The sequence below is a fragment of the Akebia trifoliata genome, chromosome 8 (genome assembly GCF_017979445.1).
Source record: "Akebia trifoliata isolate Shusen 1 chromosome 8, ASM1797944v1, whole genome shotgun sequence".
Lineage (NCBI taxonomy): Eukaryota > Viridiplantae > Streptophyta > Magnoliopsida > Ranunculales > Lardizabalaceae > Akebia > Akebia trifoliata.
The window spans coordinates 27,094,247-27,109,142 of record NC_141382.1 but is presented as its reverse complement, the minus strand read 5'-3'; the positions used below and the strand labels follow the sequence as shown (position 1 = coordinate 27,109,142).

At 37.6% G+C, this 14,896-nt stretch overlaps 1 pseudogene; it reads right to left on the bottom strand.

The window, feature by feature from the left end:
* Positions 1–2,547: 2,547 nt before the first annotated feature.
* LOC147396443 (homeobox-leucine zipper protein ROC2 pseudogene) lies at positions 2,548–5,991 on the bottom strand (annotated as a pseudogene).
* Positions 5,992–14,896: the final 8,905 nt, after the last annotated feature.

Genomic DNA, 14,896 nt, shown 5'->3' with positions numbered 1-14,896 from the left:
AGGAGATGATCCTAAAGAGCATGAACTTTAGCCATAATCGATATTTGGAAAAATGTTGGCTAAGGTTTCGAATCCATTCTCATGAGTTGAGAAGAATCCGAATCCCGATTTGCCTTAAAACAGTTTTAAGATTAAAAACTGATTTTTATTTTAAAAAAAGGATTACAACCCTTATACTTTCAATCGGACTGAAATCCAATCTATTGGAGATAAGATAGGGGAGCATTACATCTTAAAGGCCTTCTAAAAATAAAAGTAAAAAGAGGAAGGGGATAATAGAAGAGGGAGATGTAGAGGGTAGAAGAGAAAAATAAAGGGTATACTTCGAACCCACCTTGATGCTTCTCATTTGCTTTTCTTTCCTTTCTTCTTCTTCTTCAATGTCTTCTAAGGTCCTTAGTAGAATGTGAGAATGAAATTTTTTTTTTGAAGATAATGTGAAAGAGTAGTGAAGAGAGGAGTAGAGTTGAGTTGAATTCTTTTTTTTATGAGACTTGGGGGGAGAATTGGTAATATTTTTGTAATGAGAATTAGGTAGACTTGGTGAGTTTTTTTTAGTGAGAGTGGGTAACCATTTTTGGGAAGAGAAGGAGGTATTTATAAATGTTAAGGGGTTATCTTAGGGATATAATGGGGTAAAGTGTGGGAATGTAGAGAATGACACATGTTTTAAAGGTGGGGATATGAAATTAAGAGTTGGGAAAAGGGTAATTATGTAATAAAGGTAAATGGATTGTGTTTTGATCTAAATGGTTTGGATCTTACCCAAACCATTTGGGTGGAGTGCTTGGTGAGGTAAGATGATGAGTGTTTAAGAGGGTGGTTGATTGATTGAGTGGTGTTTGGTTTAAGAGAATGGAGGGTGTAAGAGGGTGGTTAAGAGGGTGAGGGAGATGGTGACATGTGGCAAGATGTGTGGAGGTTAGGGGTTTATATTTAATTGATAGGTGAGAATGGGTGTTTGATTTGAGAGGATGGGTGTACATTTAGGTTGTAGAGATGGATTTATAGGGAATGATGATGGCAGATTAGGGAGATGTATGATGATGGTAGATTAGGGTGAGGTGTTTGATTTGAGAGAATGAAGTAATGAGGGTAGGTTAGGGGAGGTATGGGTTGGAGGTGTTTGATTTGAGAGAATGGAGGTTTATAAGGAGTAATGAGGATAGGTTAGAGGAGAGTGTGGGTTGATGTGATTTTTTTAAAGAAAAGGTGATGTGGGTAGTTAATTTTTTAAAGAAAGGTGATGGGGTGGGTGGTTTGATGAGGGAGGTGAGAGGGGGTGATGATATGTGTCACCTTTTGATGATAAAAAAGTGATTGGTTGATGTGGGTTGTAGTTTATGGGTTAGGGTTGTGGGTTAGATATGAATTGGATATGGGTTTGGGCTTAGAGGCATTAGGCTTGGTTTTAGGAAATGTTTTGGGTTTTAGGAATTGATTGGGATCATTTTGAATTGGGATTTTTAGGGTGGGTAGGTTGTAGGGTTTTAGGTGATATGGGGTTGAATTTTAGGTTGGGTGGGGGAGGTGAGAGATTGATTTTGGAGAGTTGAGGGCTTATGGGCTTATGGGCTTTAGATAGGCTTAGGATAATTTGATTCCGGAGTGGGACGATGAGGAGTAGAGGAAGTGGTAGGCATCTCAAGTCGCACATTTTTAATTTATTCATTTTGTTTATTTTTGTAATCATTAGGTTGATCAAAATGCCACGTGTTGGTAAATCAGACTTTCTAGGCCCATCAACGAATTTTATTGAGAATCGGGTATTCTTGGATACAAGAACGGAGTGGTAAAGGTTGGAAAAGTGTGGGGTAGTGTCAAGTTTTTCGGTGGGTCCCCTAGACCATTGAAAGGTCTTAGGGGCCTTGGTTCAATCAAAATGTCACTTTTCAATGACTTAGGCCTTTAAGGCTCGTTGGTCCATTTATTTGGAAAATTGATATTTTTGGGCCCTTTCGAGTAGGGGCCGATTCAAATTGGGGTGTGTACAACTGCCCTTCTTTGTAGGAATTGTGTGCGAAGAACTGCAAAGAATAGACTAAACCCCTATTTGTACAGGACAAAAAACTTTGCTAAAACACGACTTTGAATTATCGGTTGAATTGATGATTTTTGTAATAAATGACTACTCAAGCACGGGGTTTGATAGAGCATTGCCTTATTAATTTCTTGATCTCGATGACGCGGAGCTCGTGTGAGATTTCGGATTTGATGAAAGTTTGATAAGTTTTGAAATTCAGATATTTTTTATCATATTTTAACAAATCGAAGTTGAGTGCAACTCGAAAGGATTTTTGAGAGATTTTTTTGATATATATATATTTTTATCTTTTTCGTATTTTCTTGATTCTCGATTCTCAATTTTCGATTTTTGATTTTTGATTTTTTTGTTTTTGTTTTTGTTTTTGTCTTTTTAATTATTTTTTAGATGTAAGGTGCGTTCTTTACTTCTTTACTTTCTTTCTTCTACAACCTAAAATCTATTTTTCATTATCTTCCTTTGTTGATCTTACTTTATTTTTACCATAAGTTAATCTTCCCAATTCATGCCTTGTCTTTTGTAATGACGCCTTTGATTTTTTCAACGGTGCAAGCGATAAGGTTGTTGACAGTTGTAACAGATCCAAGAAAGTTTTGCTGTTGGAGTTGAATCAACTAAGCTCTGAAATGCAATAGTCAAGAGAGGTCCCCCAGACCCAACTTCAATAATTCCACCTCTGTGAATTGTTGGCCAATCTGAAAGTATAGCGAAACCTGAAGGCAGGAAGGCTACATAGTCTAGGTCACCTTCATTTAGAATACATCCATTGCAACAATATCAACAAGAGCATATGCTGCGAACGAGCCTATTGCATCGGTGATACTCTCTTGCAATATCAGCATGTCATTCCAGTTGGAATTTATAGTATTTACTTGTAGTAGAGACACAGTTACCAGGATCTTGGCCATTGAACAACACCACTGTTAGAAAGGGTATCCCACTCGTCACGAGAATTTTCATTCAAGAGGAAATCAGATCTCTTTGGTGGAACAGGAAGCCAGAAAGGAGTGGCTACACTTAGCACAACACCAGGAGGTCGGCCTTGGTTGTCTATGCTCTTTTTGGTCATGACTCTGACATCTTCAGCTCCACTTTATGATAATATGGTCCATGTGTGAGCGGTAGAAGCACTCACACTAGAACAAAAACTCATTACCATTTTCTTTCGCCCTTCTTGATTCGTTATCACACTAATATCTCCAGCCGACATGTTACTAGCCATAATACTTGTAAGGCGTTTGCACTGTCGATCTAAGGTAATAACCCATCGCTTTGCTCCAAACTCAAGGCCAGAGTTAACCAACGATTTATATATAGTGTGAACTGCTTTGTTATCCACTTCAACATGTTCAATTCATACAACCTTGGAGTAACCATTCGACATTTCTTGGATTACATAGCCAGATGACCTTCTTTGACATCTCAATATCGGGCTGGGACGTAAATGGTCTAAGGACACATTGACAACCATCCAAATTCCCTTGGAGTGTTGTTTACAATACCTTACAAAGAAACGCTCGGGGTTAGAACAAGAGGTGAAGGGACTTGGAATTCTGCTATTATCAGTAGAAGGACTCCATTGTAGTTTTCTACTACGCCTAGTGAGTCTTGATGCTTCGGACTTCAAGGTGGTGATGATGGGGCAAGCTATCTGAATTTTTGCTTTGGAAGAGAGACTTGAATCATTTTCATCGAGACGTGTGATTTGCATTATATATTTTGTATTTTTTTTATTAGCAAAAAATGTAATGTGAAACTTTTGAAATAAAAAGAAAATAAGTTTTTACTTACTTGGCCTCAAGTGTATCTAATGCTTTGAAAACTTGAAGTTTGAATAAGTCCTAGAATTTTCATCATCGGCCAAAATAGTAGTTTTTTTTTTAAATTTTATAAAATGTCTTTATCAAATGAGTACGATAAATTCAGAGTTTGTAAAATCTTTGGTTGTGACGATCTTAGTATTTTTGCCAACCACAGAGGATATAAGCGTCAATTGATCTTTTGGTTCCTTTAGAGTCATCCCAGTGCCCTAGTATTGGAAGATTATTATCTGCTTGAGTCTCGGGATTCAGAAGGATTTCGTCGTTCACAGTTTATACTCTTGCAGGCTAGGAATTCTTTTTTTTTTGCCCTTATTGCCCTTGGTGCCAATTACGATTTTCACCAGACCTGATTTTCACATTTTTTCACATCGACGTCCTTTTTTGGGATTTTCATTGTGCCGGTGGCTTTGATCTTGCTATAGTCTGATTCTTTTACTCATAGCGCTTTCGGGTTTTCACTATGCCCTTTCAGACTATACTTCTATTTTTGGATTTTTTACATTATGATTTTTACTTGGAGTCTCTATGTCTTTTTGGCTTGGTGACTTAAGTTGAGCTGCGAGATCGACGACTCTACTCTTGTAGTGGCACTTTTTCTTGAGTAAAAGATCTAGATTCCCCTCTAAAGCTTGCTGACAACTATTCGTGGTTCGGTAACTCAAGTGGAGCTGCGAGATCGGCTACTCTATACTTCGAGTACTTTTTTTTTCTAATATCCGACCTGAATTCCCTTCCCGAGTCTTTCAATGACTAACATGGCTTTGAGGTCCGGACTAAGTCGCAAGATCATTGGTGCTGCCATTGTCATTGTGTTGCCCTAGAACATTCCCTGATCAAAAAAGACTTTTGTTGGGACGAAACGTTGGCTTAAGCTTATGGTAGTGGAATGTTACAAAAATGTTAAGTTCTAGGTTTGCTAGAGTGGGTTAAACCTGGGGTTTGTCTATTCTTGCTTCGAAAAGGTAATCTATGTTTCCTCCCAGCGTCTCTCGAACTTGTTTAGGCTGGAGATTTGGGTCGAGCTTAGATCAAGTGTCTGAGTTTTTTGACTTTTTTGAATTTTTTGTATTTTTAACCGTTCACAGTTTATCCTCATGCAGGCCAGGAGTAATTTGATGCTTTGATTTTTCTGATTTTTTTATTTTTTGTTGTTGTAATTGTTGACTTGCCCGAGTCTTAGGTTAAGAAATGAACGTGATGGCTCAAAAGGGTTGATTAGGGTTAGATAGTTTGTTTAGGATAGCAAAGATGACCTTTCATCATCTCAAGGTCTGATCTCAGGCGTAGTATTTCTTGACAGTGTCAGCATTGATAGGTTGAGGGAAGACTTGTCCGTCCATTTCTGTAAGAATCAAAGTTCCTCCCGTCATCACCTTCTGCACAATGAATGGTCCCTCATAGTTTGGTCGAAACTTTCCTCTGACGTCTTCTTAGATTGGTAGTATTTTCTTCAAAACAAGGTCTCCTGGCGAGAAATCTCTAGGCTTGACTTTCTTATTGTAGGCGTGAGCTATTTGTCGTTGATAGATCTGCCCATGGCATATGGCTGCAAGACGCTTTTCTTCGATTAAATTCAATTGATCAAACTGAGCTTGAATCCATTCAGTTTCATCTAACTATGCTTCCTTTAAGATCCGAAGGGAGGGAATCTTTACCTCTACGGGTAAGACTGCTTCCATTCCGTATACCAATGAGTACGAAGTTGCCCCAGTTGAAGTCCTAAAATGAGGTTCGATAGGCGTGAAGTGCTAAAGGCAACATGTCGTGCTAGTCTTTGTACGTAACTGCCATCTTCTCGATGATTTTCTTGATATTCTTGTTGGCTGCCTCGACTGTCCTGTTCATCTTAGGTCTGTAGGGTATCGAGTTGTGATGAGTGATCTGGAAGTCTTTGCACATCTTGACCATATCCTTATTCTTGAAATTCATGGTATTATCAGTCACTAGTCCGCTGGGAAGCCCATATCTACAGATAATGTTGTTCTTGACAAATTTCAAGACATTGCTTTTCATGACGTTAGCATAGGAAGCATCTTCTACCCACTTGGTGAAGTAGTCGATAGCAACTAAGATGAAGCTATGCCGGTTTGTAGCTTTTGGCAAGATTTGCCCAATGACATCCATTGCCCAGAGCGAGAAGGGACAAGGGGTAGTCATATTATGTAGTTCTGAAGGTGGAGCATTGATCTTGTTGGCATAAATCTGGCATAGATGGCATTTGCGAACATACTGATAGTAGTCACTTTCCATTGTTGTCCAGTAATATCCCATCCGCATAACCTTTTTCGCTAGCATATGACCATTCATGTGGGATTCACAGACTCTATCATGTACAGTCTCGATTAATCGTTTTGCTTCTGTTTCTGTCACACATCGGAGCATGACCTCGTGATGCAATTTCTTATACAAAATATCGTTGCTTAAGAAGAATTGTCCTGCTAACTTCTGAATGGTCCTTCGATCATTTGGAGTTACATCTGAGGGGAAGGTTCGATCTTCGAGATATGCCTTGATGTCTGAGTACCATGGCTTTCCTTCAAATTCTTCTGCTTCGACAGGTAGACAGTAAGTTGGTTCGTCTTGAATTCCAATCTCAATGGGGTCAATGACTAAGTCTTCCGAGATACTGATCATAGAAGCAAGTGTAGCTAATGCATCTGCAAACTGATTCTTAGCTCTCAACATATATATGAATGAAATCCTGTCAAAGCACGAACTTAGTTCTTCCATATACTTGTGATAAAGGATTAGTCTCTACTCTCGGGTCTTCCATTCTCCAGTTGTTTGATAGACTACTAAGCTTGAATCTCCGAAAACATCGATCTCATCTACCTCGAGATCCAATGCTGCTTTCAACCCTACTATGCATGCTTCATATTCAGCCTCGTTATTAGAACATTGGAACTTCAGTCTGATTGCAATTGGCACGTGAGACCCATCTGGTTTAATCAAGACTGCCCCTATTCCTTTTCCTTTCTAATTGGCTGCTCCATCAAATTACATTTTCCAGCTTGGTTCGTCATCATCTTCTTCAATCTCGGTGAATAGTATGACTTCATCCGAAAAGTTCGTGGCTCGTAGTCAGGCAATAGGTGCTCGGCGAGGTGGTCGGCGATGGCTTGCCTTTTGATGGCTTTTTGAGTGACATAGGTGATGTCAAACTCAGATAACAATAATTGCCATTTTGCTGTGCGGCCTGTTAGCGCTAGTTTTTCGAATAGATACTTCAGGGGGTCCATCATAACGATAAGCATAGTCGAGTAACTGAGCAAATAATGACGTAGTCGTTGAGATGTCCAGACTAATGCACAACAAGTCTTCTTAAGCATTAAATATTTTGCTTCATACTAAGTAAATTTCTTGCTGAGATAGTAGATGGCCTGTTCTTTCTGTCCTGATTCATCATGTTGTCCTAGCACACATTCCATTGATGTCTCTCGCACTGAGATGTATATTAGTAGAGGTCGCCCTAGAGTATGAGAGACTAAGACTGGTAGTTTGAGCATATATTGTTTGATCTTATTGAATGCTTCCTGACATTCTTTGTTCTACTTCTTCTGCGTATCTTTCCTCAGTAGTTTGACAGATAGGTGTGAGCTGAGCAATAAATTGACTGATATACTGTATTATCCCCAAAAATGCTTGATCATCTCTCTCTGAAACGGGTGCCTTCATCTCGAGTATATATTTAGTTTTTGTCGGATCTATTTCAATACCCCTTCTGCTGACGATGAAACCTAATAGTTTGCCCGATGTTGCCCCGAATATACACTTTGCTGAGTTGAGCCTTAAGCTATACTTCCTTAGTCTGTCGAACAATTTCTTTAAATTCACTAGATGATTTTCTTCAATGCCGGATTTAGCGATCATGTCATCTACATAGACCTCCATTTCCTTGTGGATCATGTTATGTGTAGGTACGTGGTTTTTACTATTATGATGGCCACATTTACTAAAGTTTGGAGTCACCACTATTTATATTGTAAGTGGGTGTGAATGGTCACCCGATGTTCATTTTTAGAAAAATGTCATTTTTGACACGTAGTGACTCTCGATGGATAAGATACCGATCCACCTCGAGATCGGGGTAAGCGGCTCGATTGGAGAAAAGGGAAGGTGTTAGGCACCCTTTTCTCCCCGCCAAGTAGCGACAACCTCAAAGAACTCGATCATTTTGATTAGAAAAAAAAATGAAAAATAAAGTACCACGTGTCTGTATTTGTACCCTAATTATGGGTTTACTTTCGGCTTGATTATAGGATTATCTCATTGAAGGAGATGTTCCTAATAGACATGAGCCTTAGGCATAATTCATATTTGAAAAGTATGTCTAAGGTCATGGATCCATTCTCATGGGTTGAGAAGGATCCAATTTCCAAATGCCTTATAACAATTTTAAGATAAAATTGGTTTTGTTTGTGAAAAGAATTACAACCCGTATACTTTCAATTGGACCGAAGTCCAATCTACCGGAGATAAGGGAGAGGAGCATTACATCTTAAAGGACTTCTAAAAATAAAATAAAAAGAGGAAGGGGGTAATAGAAGAGGGAGATGTAGAGGATAGAGAAGGAGAGAAGGGGGGGTATTTTGTTGAACCCACCTTGAAGGTTCAAGGTTTTCTTTTCTTTTCTTTCCTTCATTCTTCTTCTTCTACGTCTTCTTGAGTTGAGTCCTTAATGAGTTATGATAATATAACTCTTTTGAGATTAGTATAAGAGAGTCGTGAAGTGATGAGTAGAGAGTTGAGAGTTGAGAGTAGAGTAATTTTTTATGTGAGACTTGATAACCATTTTTGGGAAGAGGAGAGGGGGTATTTATAGATGCTTAGAGGGTATTTATAGATGCTTAGAGGGTATTTTAGGGGTATAATGGGGTGAGAGATTGAGAGACTAGATAATGGCATGGGTTTTAGAGGTGAAGGGTATAAAATTTTAAATGAAAATGAAGATAGTTGCGTAATGAGGGAAATGGGTTGTATTTGATCCAAATGGTTTGGATCTTACCCAATCCATTTGGGTGGAGTGTTTGATGAGATGAGATGAGTGGTATGTGATGGAGAGAATGGGGGTGTAAGGTGTTAGGTGTTTGATTGAGTGTTGGGTTGGTTGAGGAGGTGAGGTATTTAGATTTAGAAGAATGGGTTGTGTAAGGGGTTAGGTGTTTGGATTTTTGGGAAGGTTAAGGGGATGATAACATGTGACAAATAGAGATGGGAGAGTGAGGTGATGAGGTTGGTTGATTGGTGATGGTGGTTGTTCGATTAGAGAGAATGAGTGTGGGTTGATTTTGTGAGAATGAATTGTAAGAAATGATGAGGGAGGTGTGGGTTGTGATGTGAGTTGGTGGAGTATTTTAGGACAAAGTGATGGGTTAGGGTGTAGAGGATATGGGTTGTGATGTGAGTTGGTGGAGTGTTTTAAGAAAATGTGATGGGTTAGGGTATAGAGGATATGGGTTGTGATGTGGGTGGTTGATTGTGTTAGAGAAGAGTGATAGGTTAGGTTAGGGTAGGGTATGGATTGAGGTGATTTTTGGAGAGAAGTGAGATGGTAGATGAATTGTTTAAAGAAAGGTAATGGGGGTAGGTGATTAGATGAGGGAGGTGAAAGGGGATGATGACATGTGTCACCTTTTGATGATAAAGTGGTGATTGGTTTGATGTGGATGGTGGTTAATGGGTTATGGATTGGAGGTGGATTGGATATGGGTAATGGTTTGGACGCTTTTAGTGTATTAGGCTTGTGTTTTAGGAGGGTTGTAGATTGTTTTGGATTAGATTTTTGAGGGTGAGTAGGTTTTAGGGTTTAGGTGATATGGGATTAATTTTAGATTAGGGTGTAAGGTGGGAAATTGGTTTTTGGAGAATTAAGGGTTTATGGGCTTTGAATGGGCTTAGGGTGTTTGTGAATTTCGAGGCGGAGCGGTGGAAGGTGGATGGAGTGATAGGTGTCCCAAGTCTCATTTTTTATCTTTTTAGAAATTTTTGGAATCGGTGGGTTGATCAAAATGCCACGTGTTGGCAAATCGAGCCTTTTAGGCCCGTAGGAGAAATGGATATTTCTGGATACAAGAGTGGAGCGGTGAAGGTTGGGAGGGTATAGGGTAGTTCAAACCCCTTTGGTGGGTGCCCTAGACCATTGGGAGGTTTTAGGGGCCTCGGTTTAGTCAAAATGACATTTTTCAACGATTTGGACTTTTAAGGCCCGTTAGCTAATTTTAGTTGAACAAGCGATATTTGAGTAGAACGGGTTAGATGGGATTATGCCGAGTCTTTCGGGATGGGCCCGTTAGACCTTTTAAAAGGTCTTAGGGCATTGATTTTGACAAAAGTGCCACATTTTAATGATTCGGGCCTTCGAGGCCCGTTGGCCAAGTTCATTGGAAAAACACTATTTTTGGGCCCTTTCGAGTAGAGGGCCCATTCAATTTGGGGTGTCTACATCATGGAATAAAGATTTCATTGCCTGTTGGTAAGTCGTCCTTGTGTTCTTCAGCCCGAATGATATGACTTTGTAGTGGAAAGTACCCCATGGTGTGATGAATGTAGTCTTTTCCTAGTCTTCTTCTGCCATTTTTATTTGGTTATAGCTTGAGAAACCATCTATGAAAGAGAACATGTCGTGCCCTGCTGTACTATCGACTAGAATGTCGATGTGTGGAAGTAGAAAATCATCCTTAGGACTGGCTTTATTCAAGTGATGAGACTATCGTTGTTCTTTTCACCGAAGTTAATATTAATCTTACTTTTACCTTACTTGTGGGGAAAATAGGGGATCGAACCTAAGAGAAAGGAGGAGTAGAGTTAAGCTAAGAGGATAAAATTCAAATTAACTAAAAGAAATTAAAACTATTTTTCTTTGTATTTTTGAACTTATAAGAAAATGTAAAATTGCTAGAAAATGAATTAAAGTAAATGAAATTAAAAGCAAGTAAACTTATGAAATTAAAACACCATTAGAGGTGCTAGAACACGTTGATGAGCAATTCCTAATCTCTAACATTTTTATAACTCAATTGTAAGGACTTGGTGTTAGCTCCTTAGATCGGAAAGTTTAGCAAATGAAATCACATGAGAGACATAAACAAAATAGAATTCTTTGAAAACTTCCTACTACCAATTATCTAGTTTAAGCATACTTTATCTTGATTTAATCTAAGCATAAAGTATCTATATTAAGAATAAAAGGTGCAAGAAATTTTAAAGAGAACTTATAAGCATTTTAATTAAAAGAAATGCATAAAATTAGAAACAACACAAGAACTTGCTATAGGCTTTTCCATTCTCCAATGGAGGGGAGCTTGGCCTAATGTCATTACAAGAGAGGGAATATATGAGATGAATGAACTTTTCTTCATTTCATGGAGAAACTTACAACTTCTTCTTCTTCTTCTACTTCTTACAAAACTTTTAGCCAAAAGAAAATAATTTGAAGATAAAAATATGAAAAATAAAAGAATATGCTAAGAGCCTTAGATTAAAGGGGTCTTTGATAAGAAAACCAAGAGGGACCCTTTCTCTAAAGATTGAGGCTCTATTTATAAAGAAAAATGTGTGTAGAAGAGTCTAAAAGTAGCCTCCACTTTTCTTTGTACAAAAAGACAAAAGATGAGAATATGAGTTAAGGATTAGGGAATTCTGAAGGATTAGGGCATTCCAAAGTGGGTCCTAAATACTTTTATCTTGAGATTTTGATTCCAAAATGTTGATTTTCTGCACAAGAAACACACGTAATTAGATTTATCTAGTAAATGAATTTATTTATGTATAATTAATCCTAATTAACATGCAACATGGTGTTTCGAGGCTTCTCATGATTATTACCTTAATACGGATAAATAGGGACAAAAATCAAGATAAATGTCCGAAAAACGTGCATATAATTGAGCGTTTCAAGACACTTATCACACCCCCAAACTTATCTTTTTCTAGTCCTTAAAAAATAAAACTACCATTTTCGCAGGCACCTCGACTGCATTTAGCGAATGCAGCAAGCTTTTGAACCGCTAGGTTACCCCTAGTGGAAAAGTTTGACTCGTGAGGGTTTACAGAAAATATACCCACAAAATTGAAAACAACTTTGAAGTAAAAATAGTCAAAATCAAAACTTATATTGAAAAACACAAGTTTATTTTTAGTTTTGTCAACCAATTGGAAGTAATGCTTGGTATAGAGTCCCAACCCTTATTTTTCTATGACAAAATTTAGACTTAAATTGACCTTTGAGCGATAGTAGTTCTAACTCAGAAATTTAAGAGATTCGATTTCCTAGAATGAGTTTCAGCCTTCTAACTACTCAAGAATAATTGGAGTAACTTAGGGTTTAATTTTAAACTTAGCTTTTGTCTGGGGTAGTGAGAAGTGTAGACATTCACTTTAATACCTCTAAGGGGCTTTATCTGTGATATTCCAATATACTCACATTTTTACACTTGATGGCTTTCACCTTACTGAAACTTTACATAAACTTTTGGATCTTTGATTTTATTTTTTTATGTTTTTATTATTTTTTTTTTTGGTCACTTTTTTTTCTATTACTTCTTCACTCTTTTTCTAAGAAAAGTAGGCAACCCTTTTCAAGTTACCCAGTCTAATTCAATGGTTGCTGTACAAGGTGTATACAACCTAGTTCTGTTTTTCTTCTAATCAGCCAACCAATTGAACAAGGAAGTCAAAGTTCATCAAACCTAATTTTTCCTTAAACTCTAGGTAGAAAGAAGGTAACAAGCTCTCTTAATACAATGTAGACTCTTGGTAACCTTATTAGAAGTGACTATAAACTAAAAGATAACTTTACTCTAACTTTTACCTAAGATAAATATAAATAGGGACTCCAAATCATAGCTTCCAATGAAAGATTAATTAAATATTTTTAACTAAGTCTTTAAAGATACAAGCTAAGATTTTGAGCAAAATACAACAAAGTCGCCAACCAAAATTTTTTTATTTTTTTTTATTTAAAAAAATATATAATAAGTGGAAATTCGACCCATACACCCCCAAACTTAAACAGTATATTGTCCTCAATATTTCAACATATACATGCAAAGGTAAAATTGAAATTGACAAAATGAAATAAAGTGGGTTAGATAGCACTTGAGAAAGACCCTACAGTCCTGTTGATATTTAACACAAAGTCCCTTGAAGTACATGGGTTGCCTCCCAGAAACGCTAAATTTAACGTCTTTAGCTAGACGAAAACTTTGTTAACTTTGATAGACCGGGTCATCAAGGAGAAGAACTTCCTCCTGTGGAACATACTCGAGAAAAGGTTTGAGACGTTGGCCATTCACTTTGAAAGTGGATCGATCCTTAGGATTAAGGACTTCAACAACACCATGGGCGTAGACTATTTGGATAATATATGGGCCAGTCCATTGAGACTTGAGTTTTCCTGGAAAAAGGTGGAGTCTATTATCATACAACAAAACGTTTTGATTGGGAATGAAATTTCTTCTAAGAATGTGACTATCGTGAAAGAATTTGTTACGTTCTTTGTACCTTTTGGCACAATCATACGAGTCATTTATAATCTCTTCTAACTCGTCTAGTTGTAACTTTCGCTTCTCACCGGCTTTATCAAAATCAAAGTTGAGGCTCTTGATTGTCCAATTTGCACGATGCTCGAGTTCTACAGGGATATGACAGGCCTTGCCAAAAACTAACCGGTAGGAAGACATCCCTATGGGTGTTTTGAATGCAGTCCTATAGGCCTAGAGTGAATTACTCAATCTCAAAGACCAACCTTTCCTTGAAAAATTGACTATTTTGATTAAGATAGTCTTTATTTCCTTATTAGAAATTTTCACTTACCCACTTGTTTGTGGGTGGTAAGGTGTGGCAACCTTATGCGTTATGAGGTATTTCTTCATCAATGCAGGAAAGATCTTATTGCAAAAATACGAGCCACCATCACTTATGATAGCTCGCGGAGTACCGAATCTTGAAAAAATTGTCTCCTTGATGAATTTTATCACCATCTTGTGATCGTTAGTTCTACATGCCACAGCTTCGACCCATTTTGACACATAATCAACGGCGACTAGGATGTATTGGTAATCCTGGGAGATAGTAAAGGGTCCCATGAAGTCAATACCGCACACATACAAAATTTCGATGATTAGGATAGGATTTTGAGGCATTTCATTTCTCTTAGAGATTTTTCCTAATCTCTGATATCTATCACAAGATTTGCTAAACTCGTGGGCATCACGAAAAAAACTAGGCCAGAAAAAACCGCATTGTAAGATTTTCATAATGGTCTTCTTACCACTGAAGTGTCTTCCGCAGGCATGATTATGGCAAAACTCTAGGATATTAACTTGCTCACAGGTTGGAATACAACGTCTAATGATTTGATAGGGACAATAGTTAAATAAGTATGGTTCATCCCGGAAATACCATTTTGTTTTCGACAGAAGACGAAGTTTCTCTTGGCTAGTCATTTCAACTGGGAATTGACCTATAACTAGGTAGTTGACAATGTCCGCATACCATGGAGCGTTGGCTTGAGAGATTTGCATAAGTTGCTCATTGGGAAAAGATTCAGAGATGGGTAATGTAGACACCCTATCTTGCACTCGCCTGATTAATCAACTCGTCAACCTGATCGCAACGGTTCCCAATGATGGATGATCATTCCAATGCTTTATTTGTTACTAGATATGTTTCAGAAATCTGAATGAGGTATCTCAAACTAACAAAATTATAGAAACCACGCTACACTAGGAAAATATAACCTCAAAAATATAGAAATCATTATCTTGCAAACAAAAAGAAGCTTTACGATAAAAATCACTAAAAAATGATCAAATTATCAAAATACCCCTAACTTTAAAATATCCCTAGAGTCTACGTTTCGGTTAGGAAAATTATTTCAAACACATAAAACAACAAATCGAAACCAAATAAATCATTTCGACAATTTTCACAAAATTCGATAAAAATATGAAAATGCCTCTCATAAAGTTCATGATCATTTCGCACAAAAAATTTCATAAATGACCCAAACTAATATTCCCATTGAATT